We start from the raw sequence: 9,810 nt of genomic DNA on the forward strand, positions 1-9,810 counted from the left end.
TGATTGAACATCCAACTTTCTCAAGACTTTGACACCCAACTCTCCCGGCTTGTCAATATGTGACTTCATCTCTAAGATGTGATCACACATAGACCTTGCTTGCCATTAGGGCTTGAGTGACCTTGAACTTGTGGGTTAGGGAGAATAATTGGAGGAGGTGGAGGAAGAGAAGTATGACTTCCATGAGCCAAACTCGGGAAGTCATATTCATTAGGAAAGCTTGGTTTGGGAAGATCATTGTTGTCTAAACCAGACATCAACAATAGGAGAAATTCACGTAAAGTTGATTTAAGTCCTTAATATAACACCCAATATGATATATTAAGGCTAGGACCCAACAAACTATTTTATAACTTGGAAGAGGGATGCCGTAATCCAAGCTATAAAATATTTGAAGGTAGGTGAATGACGATTCACCAATTTCCACCAAGATAAACGAAATGTATTATTAGGTTTTAATTGGTTTTGAAACTCCTAGATTCTTTTGAGATTCATTGAACTTTTCAATGGCATGTTTCAATCTCGAGTGTGCCCTTCAGGTTTTGTGACTGGGATGCCGAGGATCACAAAACAAGGTGTGAAGTAACCATGCAAATATACTTGGTACCCTTAATATTTACCCCTCAATCGATGTGCCGGTTAACCACACACGCTCCAACGATACTATGATAAACATTAAGTTACCCTTTGCCTACCTTGTTAAGTCCAGGTTATTGTGCCGGTTAACCACACACGCTCCACTAGCAGCTTAAACAAAGTGCAAAGTGTAATTTCATGGATTAGCACCTTATTCACATTTTCCTAAGTAACTAAGATTGAGAATGTATAAGTGTTTAGTTACTTAGTATTTATCATTATACTTATAATGAAAGGAGAATTATAGTCCTTGTCCTGCCTGTTCGGCTAACGACCCTCCACCAGTCAAGGAAGCCGTGGGTGAGAGTGGACACCTATTAAACTGCCATTTTATAGGCAGTAACCTTATACCCCCATAGACCGACTTTGTGAATGAGGCCTACTAATGGTAAGACGACTTGCTCTTATACATATAATATATTAAACTTTTAATATTATAATAGTATAAGGGTGTATTTTAGACATTTAAAATACTTGGTGGTTTAATCTATTAATTATACTCTTAATTTAATTAAATTTAAACCATGTCATTATGGAATTATTAATTCTCTTTTAATTAAACACTTTAATTATCTATTAATAAAGTCCATAAGAGTTAATTGAATTATTCAATAAAAACATCATAATTCCAATTATTAAATTCAAAATTAAAACCATTTAATTAATTGTTTAAGTTATGAACCCAAGAGTTTTAGAATTCAATTCTTTTTTTTTTATCATAAAAAACTTTTTCCAAATTCCAAAACTTGAGGGCAAGTTTTGTAACTCTTGAAAACTTTTGGATTCCATAACTTATGGAGTTAAATACTTGTTTTATGATGAAACTTTTCATGTTCCATAACTTAAGAACAAGTTATGGAATTCTTTAAAACATTAAGACCAAGTTTTGTAACTCTATAAAAAAATTTGAATCAATTTTTTTAAAAACCTTTTCATATCCATAACTTATGGAGGTTTCAAAAAACTCTTTAGATCAAACTTTTAAAACTAATAAAATAATCATATCATTTTATCTTTTACTAAATTTGACCTAATTCAACTCATATAGCAAATGATTCAAATTTTACAAATAATTAGTTTTTCACAAAAACAAGTAATTATCTTAAAATTTGACAACCGTCATGTTTTTTTTCCTTTTTTTTTCAACTTGAAAATAAAACATTTGCATCAATATAACAGAAAACAACCCATGGCTCTGATACCACTGTTGGGTTTTGAGCATTCTAACACTCCTATGGTGTACATGCAACCCTATAAACCTTGGATCTATGTTTTCTCTATTATACATGCAAATATTAAATATTCCAAGGTTTCATCCTAACTAGCATATTATGAAGCACCTATACTACAAAGTTCTAGTTAGATGACATACCTTTTGATGTAGCTTGATGTCTTCAAGATTTAAGAGCTTAGCCCTAATAGTGTGGAAGCCTCAAGTGGAATCACAAATCACCAAAACACCTTGGAAAACCGTTAGAGAATATGGATACTTGGCTCACACTATGAAATCGGTTATTGCCCTCTTTAGTGTATCTACACTAGCCACTAGCATAATTTCATGAACCATAAGACCCTTTATATAGTGTGGAGGATTAGGGTTAAACCCTGATACCCATGACCTTTCATTTCCTAGGATCCATGGGTTAAAGCTCCATGGACTATCCATGAAGACTTAGCCCAACCTAAATGAACTTGGTCCACTACACATATATATATCTAAGAGTCCATATTTAATTAGTTCCTTTTGATCACTTAATTAATTATAAATTAATTCTTGATCAATACTAATTAAATAATATGATTATATATTAATATATTAGAACTTATAATATATTAATATAAATCATAAATATACTATTCTCAAAAGACTATCCATATAAATTGTGTCGGTGAAGTGCAACCTAAATGGACCATGCCGGGTCGGGTCAAGTACATACCAAATATAGTTATGGACTTAGACATTAATCCAACATCCATCACCTCCCTTTCGATCTAAACAAGCCATAGACTTCATTGTTGACCTTTTGAAGCTTTTTGGTGGTTTTGAAGAAAAAGAAGATGTCCTTGGTGCTTAGATCCAGCAAGCAATCTCCTCCTCTACTTCTTGCATGTATTTTAGACTTTTGTAAGTCCTCATGCTTCTACCTTTTCATGATATCCTTCTAGATCTATGCTTTTATTCATAGATAACGTGGTTTGAGTGTATGGAGTCCATAAATTTTGCAACTTTATGGATCCTTGAGGCCCTTTTTGTAGTATCTTGTCCAAATATGAAGTATTAGAGAGTTTTGATTCCATGCATGAAGTGTTGACCTCATTTTCACCATTTTTTACCTAACTAAAGTTCAAGACATGCATTAGACATAAAGCAAAGATTTTTATGAGGTCTTTTGGTGTAACTTGTAAGAAAGCCTTTTGGAAGAGATGAATGTGTGGCTTAATGAATTAGGGGATTAATCTATTTAGTTGTCCAGGAATAGTTCCCATGACATGGCGATAGGAATAGTTCCCATGACATGGCGATATGCTCACCATATCGTGGCGATTGGGGTTCTCGCGACTATTTTGTCCTAAGACTGCCACGTCGTGGCAAATTCTTGGCCACGATGTGCTGTCCAACTATGTTAACTTTTGGTTGTTGACTTTGACCGTTAACCATTGAAATTTTTACCAAGATTGACTTTTAGTGAACTTGGGGGTTTGGGGCAATCAATTGAGAATGTACCTCAGATTGTTATATAAGTGGCTCGTAGCACCATTGCTTGTTTCGTGTGAGCTGTATGGATAGTCTGCTAGCCTGTAAGGTGAGTTTGCTTACTATACTTTATACTTAATGTAATGCCCCGTTCCTGGTATGCTTTTAATCCATTTAAAGTATTCATTTTGTAAGAGCTACTCGACGAGTTGGTAGCCCTAACTCGTCGAGTAGATTCCAGCTTGGTCGCGGGATTTAAATGGTCTACTCGACGAGTCAGAGCCTGGACTCGGCGAGTAGGTCCATCAGGAGGAAACCCTAATTTTCAGTTTTTTCACCCTATTTAAACATCATATATGGCCTCCACCCCAACCTCTATCACCTCCAAACCCTAATCTCGAAACCCTAATCCACCTTGAGTGATTTCGAGCTAGATCTTGCCATTTTTGAGTGTTTTGTGCATTGTGAAGCTTGTGGGAGAAGAAGAAGATAGAAGGCTCAAAGGGGAAGAAGTAGATCCAGGAGCTACACTTCATTTACTGCACTTTCTGGTAATCAAGTCTCTAACTTGATTATTCTTCTCTTAGATCTATTTGTTTGCATTTTATGGAGGAATTGGTTCAAAAATCCTTAGCCCTTGGGATTGGGACGTCCCAAGTGATGTATATCTCAGATCTTGGACATGGAAGGGTTTTATAACCATGGAAGCCCCATGCAAGCTTATAGGCAAGTTCATGGCCTTTTTAGCCCTAAAAGACCATGCATGGAAGGAAAGATCGGAACTTTATGTGTCCATCATATGTTAAAACCCTAGATCTAGGTTTGTATGAGTGGATTTGAGATTCTAAGGCTTGTTGGACATGATCCATGTCCTAAAGGAATTAGGGTTTTGTCTAAACCCTTTTAAGAAGAGTTATGAACGGGTAAAGTTGGAAACTTTACCCTTAGAACGGCCTTTCCAGTGAGCAAACGAACTAAGGAACATAGATCTGAATGGTAGGATCTTAATCCATTGAGATGGCTCAATCAGACAGGGGAACTCGCCGAGTCCAGGGAAGGACTCGACGAGTTGAAGCGGGTTGTCCCGATTTTTATGACAACAAGAACTCGACGAGTCTGTTAAGGGACTCGACGAGTTGACTCAGTTGACCACGAGTTTAAGCATTCAGGGACTCGCCGAGTTGGGTTGACTGGGAGTTGACCTTGACTTTGACTTTGACTTTGACCAGGGGTAAAATGGTAATTTTACCCTAAGAGAGGATTAGCAGATTCTGATTAAGTGTTATTATGGAATTGATAGCCGGAGAGTCGCCGGAGCAGCAGACAGGGATTCCTCGCTCGAGTTTTCAGCAGTCAGTCTTGCGAGGTGAGTTTCCTTCAGTAGGAACGGGTCTACGACACCAAGGCCGGCCCGTATATGTGATATGTTAGTAGCTGAGTGTGGGCGGGGCCCGAATCTCGTAACAGCCTAGAGTGGGCGGGGCCCGATTCTCATAGTATTATTTGAGTATAGATGTGACATCCCCAAAATCACGGCCAGAAAAGACCGGTTTAATTTATGCTTTTAAAACAATTTCAGAGTAATCCTTTGATTAAAAGAGTTGCGGAATTTGTTCCCAAAACGAAATATGATAAAATAAGATTTACCAAAGCATTTCATAAAGAAATGTATTTTCATTATAAAACAAAACTCGGGATGTCATGTTCCGATAAACAGACCAAAAGCATAAACATTACAATACAGACCTTACAACAGTTATATATAACAGCATGTCTATAATCCAAAAATAACTTGACAAGTCATCCAACTTATGCTCTGGCGCCACTACCTGTAATACAAAGAAAACTGAGTGGGTCAGGCTTGGGATCCTGGTGAGCATATAGGGTTTTCGACCCACAATAAATAAATATATTTAGTTCATCAACCAACAATAACCCGATTACCTATTCCCGTTATCCTCACTTTATGTCCCTAAAACAACAGCTATTACAAGGGACCTAATCTAGGATTTTCATCGGGACGGACATTACTGCAAAGGGGTTTCCTTAACAATAGATGTCCTAAAGGCAACCATGAGGGGGATGGAGTACAGCAAATGAACACCCAAGTTCATTAACACCTACAGGTAATGAGCCTGCTAGCGTTCCACTGGACTGTCTAGAAAAGTCTGTGGTCGTCATCTAAACTCCGCTAGATGACTGAATCAGCAACAACAACGAGGCCTCTCATCTGTTTATCACACATCAACTATCCACCCATGTTCTACCCAACATATTAGTAGATAAAAATATATATTTTTATACATAGTTTAAAACCTGTATAGCATGTTCATTCAATACATATTCCACATAACAGATGAGGCACACACACATAACACGTATTTCATAGAGAAGAAATCATATCTATGAGATAGAAGAAAGTGAATATACATTCACACATATAACAACAAAATATACACATAACACATATTTCATATAAAATACTTCATAATTATGCGTTAGAAGAAAGTAACTACACACTCACTTGATCAGAAGATGATCGGACAGCACTACGGCTTGTAGAAGTAGTATTCTTTGGTAGATCTGGAAGATCTTCACAAAAACCGAGTTTCTCGCGGGCAGAGCTTCGGCTCCGAAACTCTTTTCTTCTCGGGATCTTCGGTGCTTCGGGACTCGCTTCGGGTCTCGGGATGATACCGGGGCTTCGGGGGGTTAAAATAGGGCTTAGAGAGGGTATCGGGAGTGGGAGAGTAAGAGATGAGCAACCAAACTCGGCTGACCCTCGATTTCTATTTATAGGGTGAATTTTCTGAGTTCACCTCGTGAGTTTCTAATATTCATCTCTTGAACTGGCTCACCTCGTGAGCCCGATACGTCATTGCTTTCGTCACGGCCACTTGCCCTGGAAGACGTCCATCATCTGTTCACCTTGTGAGTCACTAATTCTCACCTCGTGAACTGGCTCACCTCGTGAGCCACATATGCTCACCTCGTGAGCTCTGACACAGCCTTGGGGTTCACGCCCCGAACTTCAGAAATTCATAACTTTCGCATACGAGCTCCGTTTTTGACGTTCTTTATATCCACGCGTAGGTGAAATTATGCTCTACAACTCTCGTTTAGACTTCGTCGGCTAATTTTGACTTTATTTTTAATATATTTTATTATATTATTTTTAGTAGGCCGGAACACGAAAACTTCGTTAGAAATCCATAACTTCTTCGTCTGACGTCCGTTTTTGTCTGTCTTTTTACCGTTGGACTACTATCGATGAGATCTTCGATTCTCGTTTAGATCGTTTCGGCTAGAAATCACTCGATCTCATATTCGAACTTCGGGCTGCATACTGCTAATGCTGAAACTTCGAAAAATCATAACTTCCTCATACGGAGTCAGATTTAGACGTTCTTTTTATGCACACTCTCGGTTTAACGTATTCTACGACTTTCATTTAGATCGCTAAGGCTAAATATCGCTCTAACGTAATTTCACTATTTACGTCGCGCTGTGTCGTGTCGGTTCTGTCGCGAAACTTCGACAGTTCATAACTTCTTCGTTATAACTCGGATTTCGGCGTTCTTTATATGTACGAAATCCTTGTAACATATACTACAACTTAGTTAAGATTAATCTTTCTACATAATCTTCCATCAAAAAATCATTTTTGATGCTTATCGTCACTAAATTGACTAGCCCGGATCTACGGTCGTTACAATTATCTCCCCCTTAGGATGATTACGTCCCGGAATCATCAACAAAAATAGGACTTGTATAATGATTCCTTATGCTATCTCTTCATCCTAGGTAATAACCGTAACTTCTATGTTTCCTTGAAAGAGTATCTAACTCTAGGGCTTCTTGACTGCAGACGATGCTCAATCTTGCATCTGCTTTTCGTACTATGTTGGACTTTCAATCATAACCTTCAAGTTACAAAATAAGTCCTTATTGTGGACTCCTTCTTCTTCTTAGGATAAATGCTTTCCTTTATCTATTGTAACATACCGATGGGTCGTGTTCTAATGACCTCTCATCGTATGATGCAACGCTTAGACACAAGTCTCTTAGAGTCAAATTCCAGAATGGAATATACCTTCCTTCATATTCTAATGTGATATAATCACATTTTTACATGTAGTATTTCTAGCTACAAGCTTCCTTAACAACGAGCACGATGCTATCGATCGCATTGATTTCAATCTTATGACTTGAGTCAGATGCTACCTCGAACTTGGTTCTATGAACCACGTAACAAACTCATCGTAGTCGGACTCAATTTGATATGACCGCTAGGGTCAGAATATCAATCATCTTCTTAGTCACTACCGAAACAATGGTAACGACATACTTGAATAAAACGAGACCAATCACTAGCTTCTTGGTAACCTTGTGACTTTCCCTGATCCAAGCGTGAGTCCTGTGCTTCCAGTAGTATAGATCTCTACTACTATTCACACCTACTCATACTTGTCCCAAGTATTGTCCCGCAGTCCTCAAGTCCTAAAATCACAAAACAGTTTAGAAATCCATAACTTCTTCGTCTGACGTCCGTTTTCGTCTGTCTTTTTACCGTTGGACTACTATCGATGAGATCTTCGATTCTCGTTTAGATCGTTTCGGCTAGAAATCACTCGATCTCATATTCGAACTTCGGGCTACATACTGCTAATGCTGAAACTTCGAAAAATCATAACTTCTTCATACGGAGTCGGGTTTAGACGTTCTTTTTATGCACGCTCTCGGTTTAACGTATTCTACGACTTTCATTTAGATCGCTAAGGCTAAATATCGCTCTAACGTAATTTCACTATTTACGTCGCGCTGTGTCGTGTCGGTTCTGTCGCGAAACTTCGACAGGTCATAACTTCTTCGTTATAACTCGGATTTCGGCGTTCTTTATATGTACGAAATCCTTGTAACATATACTACAACTTAGTTAAGATTAATCCTTCTACATAATCTTCCATCAAAAAGTCATTTTTGATGCTTATCGTCACTAAATTGACTAGCCCGGATCTACGGGCGTTACAATAGATATGTGATTGTTTGGTAGATGTACTTGTTGTTTGTGTGATACTTGTATGCATGTTAGTAGTGGAGTGTGGGCGAGGCCCGAATCTCCTAGACAGCAGAGTGTGGGCGGGGCCCAAATCTCCTAGACAGCGGAGTGTGGGCGGGGCCCGAATCTCCTATACAGCGGAGTGTGGGCGGGGCCCGAATCTCCATGAGAGTGGATGGGGCCCGTATCTCCTAGTTGCATGATATTTGTATGGTATGTGATAGTTTGGAGAACTAACTAAGCTTCGTGCTTACATTTTTTAGTTTTGGTTTCAGGTACTACCACTAGCAAGAGAAAAGGCTCGGGATGATTGCATGGCACACACCACAGCTACAGTCTGGGATGTTTAGACTCTGATACAACTTAGTTAAGATTAATCCTTCTACATAATCTTCCATCAAAAAGTCATTTTTGATGCTTATCGTCACTAAATTGACTAGCCCGGATCTACGGGCGTTACAATAGATATGTGATTGTTTGGTAGATGTACTTGTTGTTTGTGTGATACTTGTATGCATGTTAGTAGTGGAGTGTGGGCGAGGCCCGAATCTCCTAGACAGCAGAGTGTGGGCGGGGCCCAAATCTCCTAGACAGCGGAGTGTGGGCGGGGCCCGAATCTCCTATACAGCGGAGTGTGGGCGGGGCCCGAATCTCCATGAGAGTGGATGGGGCCCGTATCTCCTAGTTGCATGATATTTGTATGGTATGTGATAGTTTGGAGAACTAACTAAGCTTCGTGCTTACATTTTTTAGTTTTGGTTTCAGGTACTACCACTAGCAAGAGAAAAGGCTCGGGATGATTGCATGGCACACACCACAGCTACAGTCTGGGATGTTTAGACTCTGATATTTTTATATGATTTGATATAGTATTTTGACACGATGTTTTGAGATACATGATTCATGGTTTTCTTTATGATGATGGATACCTCATGGTTTTATAATAAATGATTTCAAAAAGAAATTTTTGGTCTGTATTTTTGGGATGTTTCAAGTTGGTATCAGAGCCTTGGTTTGAGGTATTCAGGCACGCTCTCGGGTGTGTCTGAACTCAAACTAAGGAATTGGTATGAAAATTTTCAAAGGAAAATCATTTTTATAAAAAGAACTTGAGAAAAAGAAAAGAATTTTGGAAAAGAGAAAAGAACTTTGAAAAAGATAAAAGGGTGTGGTGCATGCAATTAGCCGAGCTCAAGTAAGTACTCCCCAAATTACCCATACAAGTTTATGTTATGTTATGATTATCAGCTTTATGAGAACATCATGCTAGATTAGGACTAAGGATCTAGGAAGGATGCCTTATATGCCTATTATATGTGTATCGGCTTTATGAGAATTGCATTCTAGTTTAGGACTAAGGATTTAGGAAGGATGCCTTATGTGCCTGTTATATGAATCTCAGTTTTATGAACTGCATGCT

This window comes from Lactuca virosa, chromosome 2, assembly GCF_052849685.1.
Source record: "Lactuca virosa cultivar CGN04683 chromosome 2, Lactuca_virosa_CGN04683_v6, whole genome shotgun sequence".
NCBI lineage: Eukaryota > Viridiplantae > Streptophyta > Magnoliopsida > Asterales > Asteraceae > Lactuca > Lactuca virosa.